The 14,028-nt window shown below is 37.7% G+C and overlaps 1 long non-coding RNA gene across 1 annotated transcript; it reads left to right on the forward strand.

The window, feature by feature from the left end:
* The first annotated feature begins 581 nt into the window (after nt 1-581).
* LOC127096836 (uncharacterized) lies at nt 582-3,059 on the forward strand. Its single transcript, XR_007792842.1, has 2 exons — nt 582-1,011; nt 2,768-3,059. It is a non-coding gene; the product is annotated as an uncharacterized LOC127096836 (long non-coding RNA).
* The last annotated feature ends 10,969 nt before the right edge of the window (nt 3,060-14,028 follow it).

Raw genomic sequence — 14,028 nt, forward strand, 5'->3', positions numbered from 1 at the left:
TGAATCAAACACAAGGATTTTTAAGTCTAACAAACCTAACGGAATCAAAGTGTTAACAATCATAGCAATTCTAAAAATTAATCTAAGTTTAATATGGACATGTGCATTATTTCTAAGGTGCTAAATAAAAATTAATCTAAAAACTCAGTGATTAATTCTAAACTAAAGTGCATTCTATTTTGCAAATGTTTTTAACAAAGTCAAATTCTATTTTTATGAGTTAAAAATGTGTATTAAAATGTGTCTAAAAAATGTAAAAAAAATAATAAAAGATGATTAAAAAGCAAAAGAAAAAACAAATTGCAATGGGGTGTAACTGGTAATGTAAGGGTGCAATCATGAAATTGGCACATGGTCCAAATAGGTTGAGGCCCGTGGTTTCTTTGAATCCAGAGAGGGTCGTGTCAAAGAAAAAGGTTGTATTGAGTAATCTGATGGGCCTGAAGCCCAAATCTCAAGGCAAAGCCAAAAAGGGGTGTGAATGTTGAAATTGAGGGTGCAAAGAGTGATTCAATGGGCCTAAGGCCTAAAGCCCAAGACCAATAGAAAGGGGAAGGGGCTCATAATGGTTTATTCTATGTTTCCTTACTCCAAACAAATCCCCTTCTAAGGCAATTCTCACTTACTCCTTTGTCGCGCCAGAAATCACCTCCGGCGGTGGCAGAGCTTCAAATGACCTTAACATGCCATGAAAATCATCGTCTCCACCTACTCTCTTCTATTCCAATGTTGCCTTTCTCTGATTCCTCCCACAGAACTCAAATCAAAGAACAAATTGTATAAACCCTAAATCTTCAAATCCAAATTAAATGCAAATGATAGCTAATATGAACCTCAAAGCTTTGAGCTATGGATCCTCTATCCTAACGCTATCATCTGGTAACAAGAAACAAGATAAAACAAGAGAGTTTGAAATAGATGAACCAACCTTCAGAGCGGTGAATTACTCCGGTCAAGGTTGAAATTCTTGAAGACGAAGGTGATAAGAAAACCAGAGGCGCCTCGAATAAGGTAAGAACTAGAACTCCAAGCTCCACAATGCGATCTTCTTCTACTCCTTCTTCAGTTGTTGCTATTTTATTCCTTTATATTGATGATAGTTGAGAGAGATACATAGATTGAGAGCGAAAGAGATACAGAGGTTCAAAGTAATGGTGATTTGATTCTCAGTGATGAAATGATCATGTGTGAGTTGATTGGCGATGATTGAATTTCAGTGTGTAATGATTGTGGATCCTTGATGAATGATTGATGTAGGGGATTTATAGAGGGTGGAAAGTGTAACTGAATAGGGAAATTAGGGTAGCAGTTAGGGCAATTTAACATCTGTTAGATTTTTAAGTAGAAGATTGTTGGTAATTGTAACACTGTTAATAATCTGTTAAAAATTCAGTTATGGTTGAATTGGAGTGAGTGAGCTGAATTAAAATGAGTAAAGTTAGTTGTTAGTTTTGTGTTGTGTTAGCTAGTTACAGTTATATAGAAACTCGTTATAATTTAGTTGCGTTACTTGTTGCTATGCTTGCGGTTTCAGTTTGCGCGCAATTATAGGTTAGTAAAGCTTGTTAATGGAATTTTTTGAGCAAGGGGGATGATGGCTGTTAGCATATGCAATTGGTTTGAAATGAACAATTTGTTTGTTGAATGATTGTGCAATTTTTTCAGTTTATTAAATCAGGAGTGAGTTACAATTGATTGATTTCTTGGTAAATCTGCTTGTTGATTCGAAGTTATGCTTTTCTATGTTATGATCCTTGTTAAAGTTCTAATATAATAAAAAAACAGTGAAAGAAAGCTAGTGAGTGTTGATGTAAAAAAATGGTAAACAGTTGGGTTAATTAATTGGTTAGTTGTGAAACTGGAAGATTGAAGTTAGTTAGTCTCTTTGTTAAACAATTAGGTTGCTAGAATTGGAGATGTAATTGACTGTTTGTTTTGTTGAATTGGTATTTTGAAGTTTTGTTATGTTTGATGTTGAAACTGAGTTGTTAGGGATGAAGTGAATACATGAGTTAGAATGTTATGGATTGAAACAATTAGTTATTTATATTAGTTTAAAAAGAGTTAGTAAATTGAAGTTAGAATTGGATTGTGTAAACTGTTAGTGCAGAATCAATTGGATCTGATAAAAAACTGTCTGTTAAATTAGGGACTGTTAGAAGTTAATAACGGAAGTGAGAAGCAGTTAATGAATCCATTAGAGACTGTTTGTGAAATTTTCTGAACTATTGATTGAATCAATTCGTTCGTTAGCTTGAATTCGAATAGATAATTAGTTGATTTGAAATTGATTAGTAAATTTGAATTATAAGGCTAGTTGTGTTAGTTGCAGTTTGGACTGAAATTATGATTACATTACTTGGATGAATGAATCTGCTAGCGTGAATTTGAACTCATTGCCATGGATGTTTAAGTTAAACTTTTAGTTGGTTTCAAAAGGATGTTAGTGAATCATGAAATTATTTGAATTGGCAACATTAGATTGTTGATGAAAATTATTGTAGTAGTTAGTGATTATTTAGAACAAAAATGTTAGTGAGTTAGAATTTTGATTGAATGTTGAAGAACCAAAAATGGGAGTGAATTCAATTTATCAAATTGGTTTGGCTCGAGGTGGTTGATGAAGTAAGTTGTGCATTAACTAGATGCTGCTAAATGTTAGTCATTAGGGATAGCTAGTTGAAATGGGATGCTTGCATTAATGTGGAATTATTTGAATGTTAAATGTGTATCTTATTGACTCTCAGTTTTGTTTGGATGCACATAGCTATATGGCGCTTTAATTATGAAGATGTTTGGAATTATATGGTGTACCAAAATGGTGGTTTGGAAAAAAATCAAGCCTCATGAAGAAAAAGTTGGGACTAGGACTTAGAAATAGGAGTTGACCTTGGTCATATGTTTGACCAAATTCAATAGTAGGTCAAAAAGTATTATTTTGGTGTATAATTTTGTAATTGGATGTTTTTTTGTGTGATGGAGAAGCTTTTGAAATGAGATGAATATGTGTAACTTATTCTTCAATAAACCTTGAATGCATGTATTTTATGTTCTTTTGACCACTTGAATGAATGTCATGCCATAAAACAAATAATAATCAATGGTGATTGCTAAGTAAGACTTCAAATGAAAATGGCCCCCAAAGAAAAGTCAACTCTCAAAGGTTGACTCTTATTGACTAGAATCGAAACATGAAAAATGATTCCCTAAATCTCAATACCATGATGTAAATAATATGATCAGACAACCAAAACCAGGATTCGGGTTTCCATAAGAATTTAATCAAAGAAACAGGATAAAACACCAATTTTTTGCATTCACAATCAAGATATCCAGATGAACCTAAAGCCTGGAAATTTATTCAATGTCTTGTTTCTTAAATAAGAAACCCTTGAATCAAATGATGGCACTTGAAGCATGCACTTGTAAATTAATTGACCTAAATGATTTGACATGAATATGTAGATGATTGCATTTAGATGAATGGTTAATAAGAGAACTATGTATGCAGAGGAATGCAGCAATAGGACAAATAAAAATAAAAATGTGGGGCAAATTTTGGGGTATGGCAATAATGGTGCCAGGAAAATCTCAGCTAGCCCTAGAGTGCCTCCCATTCCCAAAGCAAAAAAAAGAGAAGAAAGCTCCCTCAGGGAAAATAACCAGCACAACAAGGAAATTGGCTTCTACTGAGAGCACAAACTCAAGTCCAGATGCAGAAACCTTAAAAGTAAGCCTCCCCTTCTTACTCCTTTTTCCATGTCTTTTTTTCAAGCACTAAAAAATTGATTCTTGCAGGACAAGGTGTCGACCAAACATGTGTCAACTTTTACTCAGATAACGCCGCAAGCAGACATCTCGCCCACAAATTAGCCTACTCATGTTGCGGACATTGCTGAAGAGGTCGACAAACCTAAATAAGTTGATGACATCATATCCCACCACTCGATTGAGAAAGCACAACCATCTGCATCAACTCCTTGACGTCTGATGAATGCGAAGGACACCAAAGGGATATGGATGAAACTTCTCCAAGGGAGACCTTTGAGCAAGAAGAGCTTAAACAACCAAGTCCTCCTGGTGGCCCTCAATCAACTCACAATGCTCACCAACAATAAAAAGCTGCTGAAATTTTCGCCAATGCTGAGTAGACTGACGTGGAGACTAATCCATATGTCGAACAAGAAACTCAAAAAATGTTAACATCAAAACCAACCTCCTCAATAATAAATATCATGTCCTAGGAGGAAATGGATGCACTGAAGAAAACCAATCCTCGCGCTTCATGAAGATGGTGTTAAGCAGCAAGGGTAGTTCTACTAATAGGTGTTCAAGCTACTCGACTGTTTATGAAGGCAACAATGGACCTGAGACCGTTGATGAAGTCCTAAAATAACTGAATGCCCAACTTGGGGGAGTTAATATTTTTGAAGCATTGGAGAAATGAAAATATATGGTTATATCATCAAAACGCTGCTGAAGAAGCTCGACGTTCCTGACTCCCCCAGAAAAGTTGTTGATTTCTTAGTGACTTTTTTGCCCTTCTTCAACCATATCATTGTTGATTTATAGAGGAAACATGATGCTAAAGTAACAGTGGAACCAAAGGAAAATGAAAGGTTGAAGGCATGGAACCTGGCCAGCAAATCAGACCAGGATGCTGAGCAATTGGAAGAAAAACTTCGCCGGGAGAATGAAGTTGTCGTTGCTCTGGATGCTAAGATCCTTGGCTGGAAAAAGGAAATCGAAGCTTTGCAAAAAAAGGTGCAAGAGGACGAAGGCGAAAGAAATCCATTAAGAGGGTCAGACAGCTGTAGGGGTTAATTTGGGGACCATTTTCCCAAAGTTCTATCCTTTTTATCCATGGGAAAGATGACTTTCCAAACTAAGTCGCCCAAGCTGAATGTTTTGGTCTTAACTTTCTTATTGTATGCCTTAGTCATTCTCTCTTTCTGTCTCATTAGGACATCTAACGCATCTAATCTTTCTTCGTTTAGATCACATAACTCATCATACATCATATCCCAATAGTACTCCGTCGGGATCTCTGATTTTCTTTGGATCCTGACTGATTGTAAATAAATCTCTAAATGGAGTACCGCGTCATGCCCATAAACAAGTCGGAATGGCGTGGAGTTAGTTGATTCTTTGGGAGAGTTTCGACATGCCCAAAGCACTGGGTTTAAAGTCTTATGCCAATTTCTTGGCTTTCGACCTACGTGTTTTTTTATAAAACCAATCACGATCTTGTTCACCGCCTCGACTTGACTGTTAGCTTAGGTGTAATAAAATGTTGAAGTTAACAATTTAAACCCTATTTCTAAGGCAAATTCTACCCTTTTCGCCCAGTATATACTGAACCTTGGTCTGTAGTACTAGTCTAAGGTATTCTAAACCTATATATAATATGGTTTTGAATGAAACTGGTTACTTCTTCTTGGTCAACATTAGGCAGGGGTATGACTTCTACCCACTTGGTAAAATAATCTATTCCCACCAAAATGTACCTATACCATTTGTCATACCCCAATTTTACCCCTCATTCAATAAACTGATACATTTATCATGACTTTCCCATCATCTGTATTGCATATCATGCATTTTATTTTGCATAATACCTAAAATGTCAACCATAACGACTTTCGGATTTACAGACAGACTGATTGAACTGATTCTCAAATGTTATGTGATATAAGTAGACGAAAATTTTCAAAATTGAGCTTGCAGATGAAAGTTTTTTTAATCTACAGTTCACGCAGTTTAACTTGGCATGCTCGTTTTAATTTTCCGACTATTTTTTCAGTCGCATTTTGATTAGTCTAAGCCTTTTTACTAATTAAATTTATTTCAAAATTAGACCAAAAGATGTATGTTTCTGAGAAGTTTATTTCGCGCTGATCATGTTGATGCATTCAGTTTAATTTTTCAAACATTTTTGCGCTCGATTTTTTTAGTCATTTTATTTTTAATTTTTTGTCAAAATATTTAAAATAATTAAATAAAATTAATGGTATTTTTATTTTAATTTTACTTTAATTATTTTAAAGTGTTTGAATTTATTTTATTTTTAAATAGTGATTTTAATTTTGTCTTTAAATAACACAAAGAATCAAAGAATCAGAGATCCCGACGGAGTACTAATTAATATAATCAATAACTGACTCCAAAAGAAAAATGAAAACCCTAATTGTCATCCTTATCCTGTCTCTCACTAATTAATATAATCAATAACTGAACCCCATTTTTCATAAAAAAGAGTGGTTTCCACAAATATAGAAAGAAAAAAAAGAAACATGCTCATTTGACTCTCTGAAACGCTTAAAAAAAGAAAAAAAGAAGAGGATACGTGAAAAAGCAGAAGATTTTGATTTCCTCTTTTTCTAGCTTCCCCATTTTTTACTAGCCATGCATAAGAACCTTTTGAGTCATACACAACAAAGGAGGACCTCCTCTCAATTTCCAGTGGAAAAAAACATGTACAGTGAATAAAACAATCCATCATAACAACATTTAATGACATTGATTCACCATGCAATTCATCTTCATGTGCTTTCTCTCCATTTCTTATTCACTTATCATAACAACCATATCATCTTCTTTAAACAACACCATGCCTTTTCTTTATATGCTATAACATTTTCCATAAAAAAACACTACTCATAACTCTTCCTCCATCCTCCATTTGATTTGATTTCTAACCTTCAAAACAACAAGCTACACATCAACAACAATACACAACTTCCATTGATTTTTCTCTCCAAAACAACTCACCTTCATGAACCACCGTCCATATAAACTCCTTCTTACCTCACTTCATGTAGCCATCTCCAAACACTCCATTACCACCTTCTTTCAAGACAACTCCAAATCTCAATATTTTTCATTGTTCCAAACCTCCATGCTAACATCCATGTTAATCTCCATTTTCACACCATGAACAACAACTTACAACATAACCTCTAACTCTCATCTCTACACTATAACAACACAAAACAATGTTGAATAAACTTTAATGTTATAGCTAATGGATTTCTATTAATAAGTTAGTGGAGAGATTAAGAGTCTGTTGTAGTTGGAAGGTCAAGAGATAGTGGCCTATTAATAGTATTTACTAATAATTGTAAGTTTCCTAGAATAGCTGAAGTTTCTGAGTCTATATAAAGACCAAGGATGTACTCTAATCTAATACAGAAGTTACAAAAGATTTGCTTCCTTTCAACAAATTGGCATCAGAGCTAATGGCAAACATGTTGAATCAAATTCCGTTGCCACAGCTAACGAAGTTAAATTACGAAAACTGGAGTATCCAAATGAAAGCTCTTCTCGGATCTCTAGACGCGTGGGAGGTGACCAAAGATGGGTTTGAAGAACCAATAGATATTGTGGGATATACGACAGCTCAAAACAAGGCGTTGAAAGAGACGCGATCGAAGGATAAAACGGCACTATACATGCTGTTTAGGGCTGTTGATGAATCAGGCTTCGAAAAGATTGTCGGTTCGACTACGTCGAAAGAAGCGTGGGACACGCTAGAGAAAGTGTTCAAAGGAGCAGATCGAGTAAAGCAAGTTCGACTCCAAACACTTCGTGGCGAATCAATAGATAAATTTGAGAATATTGTGTGTGCAAAAGACGAGTCGAAGGACCTTTCGACGCTCTCAGTCGAGAGCTCGCTGGTTCCCTCGAAGCACACGAACAACGTAAGATGAAAAAGAAGGAAGAAGGAGTAGAGGACGCAAATCAAACCAAGGAGCAAATCAAAGACGAAAAGGTACTCTTTTCTCAAAATTTTCGAGGAAGAGGACGTGGTCGTGGAGTGTAACACCCCGATAATAATAAAATAATTATCTGAATTGAGTTAATAATTTAATTATTAATTTAATTAAATAATTGGAAATTTTATTATTATTATTACTTTTCGAATTATTATTATTTTGGAATAATAATTATTATTTGGAAAATATATATAAGTTGGAATTAAGGAAAAAGCCCAGGGGAAGTAAAAACATTTTCACGTGAAAACAGAGAAATCGTGAAAAAGGAAAAGGGCAGAGAAGAGGAGAAAGGAGCTGAAGAGCAAAGGTTGAAGAACGGAAAGGCTTGAAGCTCAAAGATTCGCCGGATTGTTAAGGTAAGGGGGGTTTACCGTCGATTAATGGGTATTTTGGGATAATATGTCATGGTAGTGATAAGCCGTTAATTTGACCCTAATTGGGATTTGTAAATGTTGAAATGTTGTTGGATGAACTGTGCTGAAAGTTGAAATTAAATCGGTATTTGTGTGAGTAATGTTTTCCCGATCGTATAGCTGTTTACGGAATCGGAATCGGAGGTCCGGAAGTCCTCCAACGGCGGAATTCTGCATTCTGCCGTGTGTTAGCGCAGGAATTGTTGTTTGGTCTGCGTTAACCGGTTAACCCAGGGTGTTAACCGGTTAACACTGTATTGAAATGTGAAAATATTGAGTTTTTGCCTGCGTTAACCGGTTAACCCAGGGCGTTAACCGGTTAACACTGTTGCGTTTTGCCAGAAAGTGAGTTTTGCCTGCGTTAACCGGTTAACCCAGGGCGTTAACCGGTTAACACTGTTGCAGAGTGAAAAATTATTGTTTTTAAATGTGGTGTACCTAATTGAGGGTTGGCCTATGTTGCCTATGGTGTAATAGGGATAAATTCCCGCTGTTTTGAGCAGTATATGCAATATTGAAATGTACTAATATTGTGGTTGTTGTTTGGCATAATCTGACATGCTTATGTGATGAAAGATTGATGATGTATAATGATGTACATGATACTGTGAATGTATATATTATGCATGTATGTGTGAATGGACTGTTGTATGGCTCAGAGTGTGAGCATATGTTTATTCTTGAATTATTGTTGATGTTGCATTGCTAGATGATTAGCATGCATGGCATAGCCTTCGGGGCTGTAGCTAATTCCCATAGTGAGGAATTAGTGAGTGAACCATTGTGGGTTTGTTGTTGATGTTTGCATACTAGATGATTAGTGTGCATAGTCTAGCCTTCGGGGCTGTAGCTAATTCCCATGGTGAGGAATTAGTGAGTGAGTCACTAGGTCTCAAATGAGTGGGACTAGTGAGCTTAGTAGCCGTATCTGAAGGGATCGGTGAGCTTGAACTATATGTTCGAGAATAGTCGGTACCGCATGTGTAGAGTCTCATTGCATAAAAATATGTATGGCGTATAATATGAATGGATGTGTTCCAATATTATACGTGTGTTGTGTTGTTGTTAAGTATGATTTGAGATTATACTGGTATTGTATATTGATGTTGAGTATGATGTTTAAGCCAATGAGCTATTACTGAATGTGTATTGCAATTAGGGTGATTGATGTGTTAATTACTTGGCATTACATGTTGTTTTATAATGCTTATTATATTGATTGAGGAACTCACCCTTACAACTATTTTTCAGGTAACGAGAAATGAGTTGAGTAGAAGCAAATGCTTGGAGTCTAGTGTAGTCTCCCTAGTGGGTCATGCTCTGATAGATGTAACATCGGGCGGGAACACTTTGATTATTATTGTTGTTGTGGTTGAACTAAATTACATGTGATGTTACATGTTTTGCATGATTGAGTTGATCTCTATCCGTTGCGTAATTGTGCAAATACTTTATATTTAAATTAAATAAAAGAGCATGATTGTTATATTGTTCAAATGGTGTGGAATGTTTGTGTGACACCCTTGGTGCACTATTACTCTGATTATATGTTTATTATTTTAATTAATTTTTTTTGGGGTATTTTAGAAGGGTGTTACATTAGTGGTATCAGAGCATAGTCGGTCGTGTCGAGTCGTAATTATTCTGTTTTCCCTGTACGGGATAGGTGTTGTGTAACCCTATCAGTACTTATTGTTTTAGTTTGTTGGGTTTTCAGAATAGAGATGGCTGGAAGAGGCAGAGATGATGCTGCGATTGCTGAGGCTCTGGGTATGCTGGCTGGAGTACTTGGAGGGAATCCAAATGTTGTAGGAATGGGAGCTGCTCGTCAACTGAGTGAGTTCCAGAAGAACAATCCTCCAATGTTCAAGGGAGCATACGATCCAGATGGTGCTCAGAAGTGGTTGAAGGAGATCGAGAGGATCTTCAGAGTAACTGAGTGTGCTGATAACCAGAAGGTCAGGTTCGGTACACATATGCTGTCAGAGGAAGCTGATGATTGGTGGGTTGCTACCCGCACTGAGTTGGAATCTGCTGGGAATACTGAGATCACTTGGGTTGTGTTCAGGGAAAGGTTCCTGAGAAAGTATTTTCCAGAAGATGTCAGAGGAAAGAAAGAGATAGAGTTTTTGGAATTGAAGCAGGGTAACAGGTCGGTTACTGAGTATGCTGCGAAGTTCACCGAGCTGTCAAAGTACTATACTCCCTATAATGAGGCTGCTGGAGAATTTTCGAAATGTGTGAAGTTTGAGAACGGGTTGCGTCCTGAGATCAAACAAGCTATTGGATATCAGAGGATCAGGGTGTTTTCTGACTTGGTTGACTGTTGCAGAATTTTTGAACAGGATTCCAAGGCTAGAGCAGAGAGCTATCAGCAGAGGGTTGATAGGAAGGGTAAGAATCAGATGGATCGTGGAAAACCGTATGCAGCTGGCAAGGGTTTTCAGAAGCAGAGTGGCATGAAGAGGCCTAGTGGGGGAGACTCTAGTGCTCCTGCTAAGTGTTATAGATGTGGTCGGGCTGGACATCGTGTTCATGAGTGTACCAGTGCTGAGATGAAGTGTTTCAAGTGTGGGAAAGGTGGTCACTTGGCTGCAGAGTGCCGATTGAAGACTGTAACTTGTTTCAACTGTGGAGAGTTGGGTCATATCAGTCCCCAGTGTCCTAAGCCGAAGAAGGAGAATCAGTCAGGAGGCAAGGTTTTTGCTCTATCAGGTTCTGAGACTTCTGCAGATGATCGTTTGATCAGAGGTACGTGTTATATTAATGGCTTTCCTCTTATAGCTATTATTGACACAGGTGCTACTCATTCTTTTATATCTGTGGATTGTGCTGTGAAGCTTAAATTAGAGATATCTGAGATGCGTGGAAGTATGGTGATTGATACTCCTGCAAAGGGTTCAGTGACTACTACTTCGGTTTGTTGGAGTGGTCCTTTGAATATTTTGGTAGAGATTTTGGGATAGACCTTGTGTGTCTTCCATTAGTGCAGATTGACGTTATCTTGGGTATGAACTGGTTGGTGTTTAACCGAGTTTATATCAACTGTTTTGATAAGACGGTGATATTTCCTGAGACTGAGGAAGGGCAGAGTCTGTTTCTATCAGCCAGGCAGGTGAATGAGGAAGTGGCAGATGGGGCAGAGTTGTTTATGCTGTTGGCAACTTTAGAGGCTAAAGATAAACTAGTGATTCGTGATCTAGCAGTGGTGTGTGATTTTCCTGATGTGTTTCCGGAAGAAGTGAATGAGTTACCGCCAGAGCGTGAAGTTGAGTTCTCGATTGAATTGGTACCTGGTACTAGACCGATATCGATGGCTCCGTACCGTATGTCTGCTGTTGAGTTAGCTGAATTGAAAAGTCAGTTGGAAGATTTGTTGGATAAGAAGTTTATTCGTCCAAGTGTGTCACCGTGGGGTGCACCAGTGTTGTTGGTTAAGAAGAAGGAAGGTACTATGAGGTTGTGTGTGGACTACAGGCAACTGAATAAAGTGACGATCAAGAATCGGTATCCTTTGCCGAGGATTGATGATTTGATGGATCAGTTGGTTGGTGCGAGTGTGTTCAGCAAGATAGATTTGAGATCTGGGTATCATCAGATACGTGTGAAAACTGAGGATATTCAGAAGACTGCTTTCAGAACGAGGTATGGACATTATGAGTATTCTGTAATGCCTTTTGGTGTGACTAATGCGCCTGGAGTATTTATGGAGTACATGAATAGGATTTTCCATCCGTACTTGGATCAGTTTGTTGTGGTGTTTATCGATGACATTTTGGTGTATTCGAAATCTGAAGAAGAGCATGCTGAGCATTTGAGAGTGGTTTTAGGAGTGCTGCGAGAAAAGCAGTTATTTGCTAAACTGTCTAAGTGTGAATTTTGGTTAGAAGAAGTTAGTTTTCTTGGTCATGTGATTTCAAGAGGTGGTGTTGCTGTTGATCCTTCTAAGATAGAAGCGGTATCTAAGTGGGAAGCTCCGAAGTCTGTTGCTGAGATTCGAAGTTTCCTTGGTTTGGCTGGTTATTATAGGAAGTTCATTGAGGGATTTTCTAAGTTGGCGTTACCGTTGACGATGTTGACTAGAAAGGGGCAAGCGTTTGTTTGGGACTCAAAATGTGAAGAAGGTTTCCAAGAGTTAAAGAGAAGGTTGACTACTGCTCCTATTTTGACGTTACCGAGTTCGTCGGAACCATTTAAAGTTTACTGTGATGCTTCATTGTTGGGTTTGGGTGGTGTGTTGATGCAGAATAAGCAGGTTATAGCTTATGCTTCGAGACAGCTGAGGGTTCATGAAAGGAACTATCCGACGCACGATTTAGAGTTGGCAGCTGTAGTGTTTGTTTTGAAGTTGTGGAGGCATTACTTGTATGGATTAAGATTTGAGGTTTTCAGTGACCATAAGAGTTTAAAGTATTTGTTTGATCAGAAAGAGCTGAATATGAGACAGAGGAGATGGTTAGAGTTTCTGAAGGATTATGATTTTGGGTTGAATTACCATCCGGGTAAAGCAAATGTAGTGGCTGATGCATTGAGTCGGAAATCATTACATATGTCTATGTTAATGGTTAAGGAATTGGATTTAATTGAGCAGTTTAGAGACTTGAGTTTGGTGTGTGAGAGTACTCACAACAGTGTTAAATTGGGAATGTTGAAGTTAACGAGTGGTATTCTGGAGGAGATCAGAGAGGGTCAGAAATCCGATATGCATTTGGTTGATAAGTTGACTTTAGTGAATCAAGGTCGAGGTGGTGAATTCAGAGTTGATGAGAATGGTGTTTTGAAATTTGGTAGTCGGGTGTGTATTCCGAATGTTATTGAGCTTAAGAAGAGTATTCTTGAGGAGGGACATCGTAGTGGCTTAAGTATTCATCCTGGAGCTACGAAGATGTATCATGATTTGAAGAAATTATTTTGGTGGCCGGGAATGAAAAGAGAAATTGCGAGTTTTGTTTATTCTTGTTTGACTTGTCAGAAGTCAAAGATTGAGCATCAGAAGCCGTCTGGGCTAATGCAACCGTTGGCTATTCCAGAGTGGAAGTGGGATAGTATCAGTATGGATTTTGTTTCTGGTTTGCCGAGGACAAATAAGAATTTTGAAGCTATTTGGGTGATTGTTGACAGATTGACAAAATCGGCTCATTTCATTCCGATCAGAATGGATTATCCGTTAGAGAGACTAGCCGAGTTGTATATTGAGAAGATTGTAAGTTTGCATGGTATTCCGTCTAGTATTGTTTCGGACAGAGATCCTAGATTTACATCGAAGTTCTGGGAAGGTTTGCAGAAGGCTTTGGGAACTAAACTGAGATTGAGTTCTGCATATCACCCGCAGACTGATGGTCAGACTGAGAGGACGATTCAGTCACTGGAGGATCTTTTGAGAGCTTGTGTTTTAGAAAAAGGAGGTGCTTGGGATTGTTATTTGCCTTTGATTGAGTTCACCTACAACAATAGTTTTCATTCGAGCATTGGTATGGCACCGTTTGAAGCTTTGTATGGTAGGAGATGTCGGACACCTTTATGTTGGTATGAGTCCGGTGAGAGTGCTGTGGTTGGACCGGAGATTGTTCAACAAACTACGGAAAAGATTAGGATGATTCAGGAGAAGATGAGAATTGCTCAGAGTCGTCAGAAGAGTTATCATGATAAGAGGAGGAAGTCACTTGAGTTCCAAGAGGGAGATCATGTGTTTCTTCGTGTTACTCCGATAACTGGTGTTGGTCGAGCTTTGAAGTCGAAGAAGTTGACACCTCGATTTATTGGTCCTTATCAGATTTTGGAGAGGATAGGAGAAGTAGCCTATCGTATCGCCTTACCGCCGTCGCTTGCGAATTTGCATG

The sequence above is a fragment of the Lathyrus oleraceus genome, chromosome 6 (assembly GCF_024323335.1).
Source record: "Lathyrus oleraceus cultivar Zhongwan6 chromosome 6, CAAS_Psat_ZW6_1.0, whole genome shotgun sequence".
Lineage (NCBI taxonomy): Eukaryota > Viridiplantae > Streptophyta > Magnoliopsida > Fabales > Fabaceae > Lathyrus > Lathyrus oleraceus.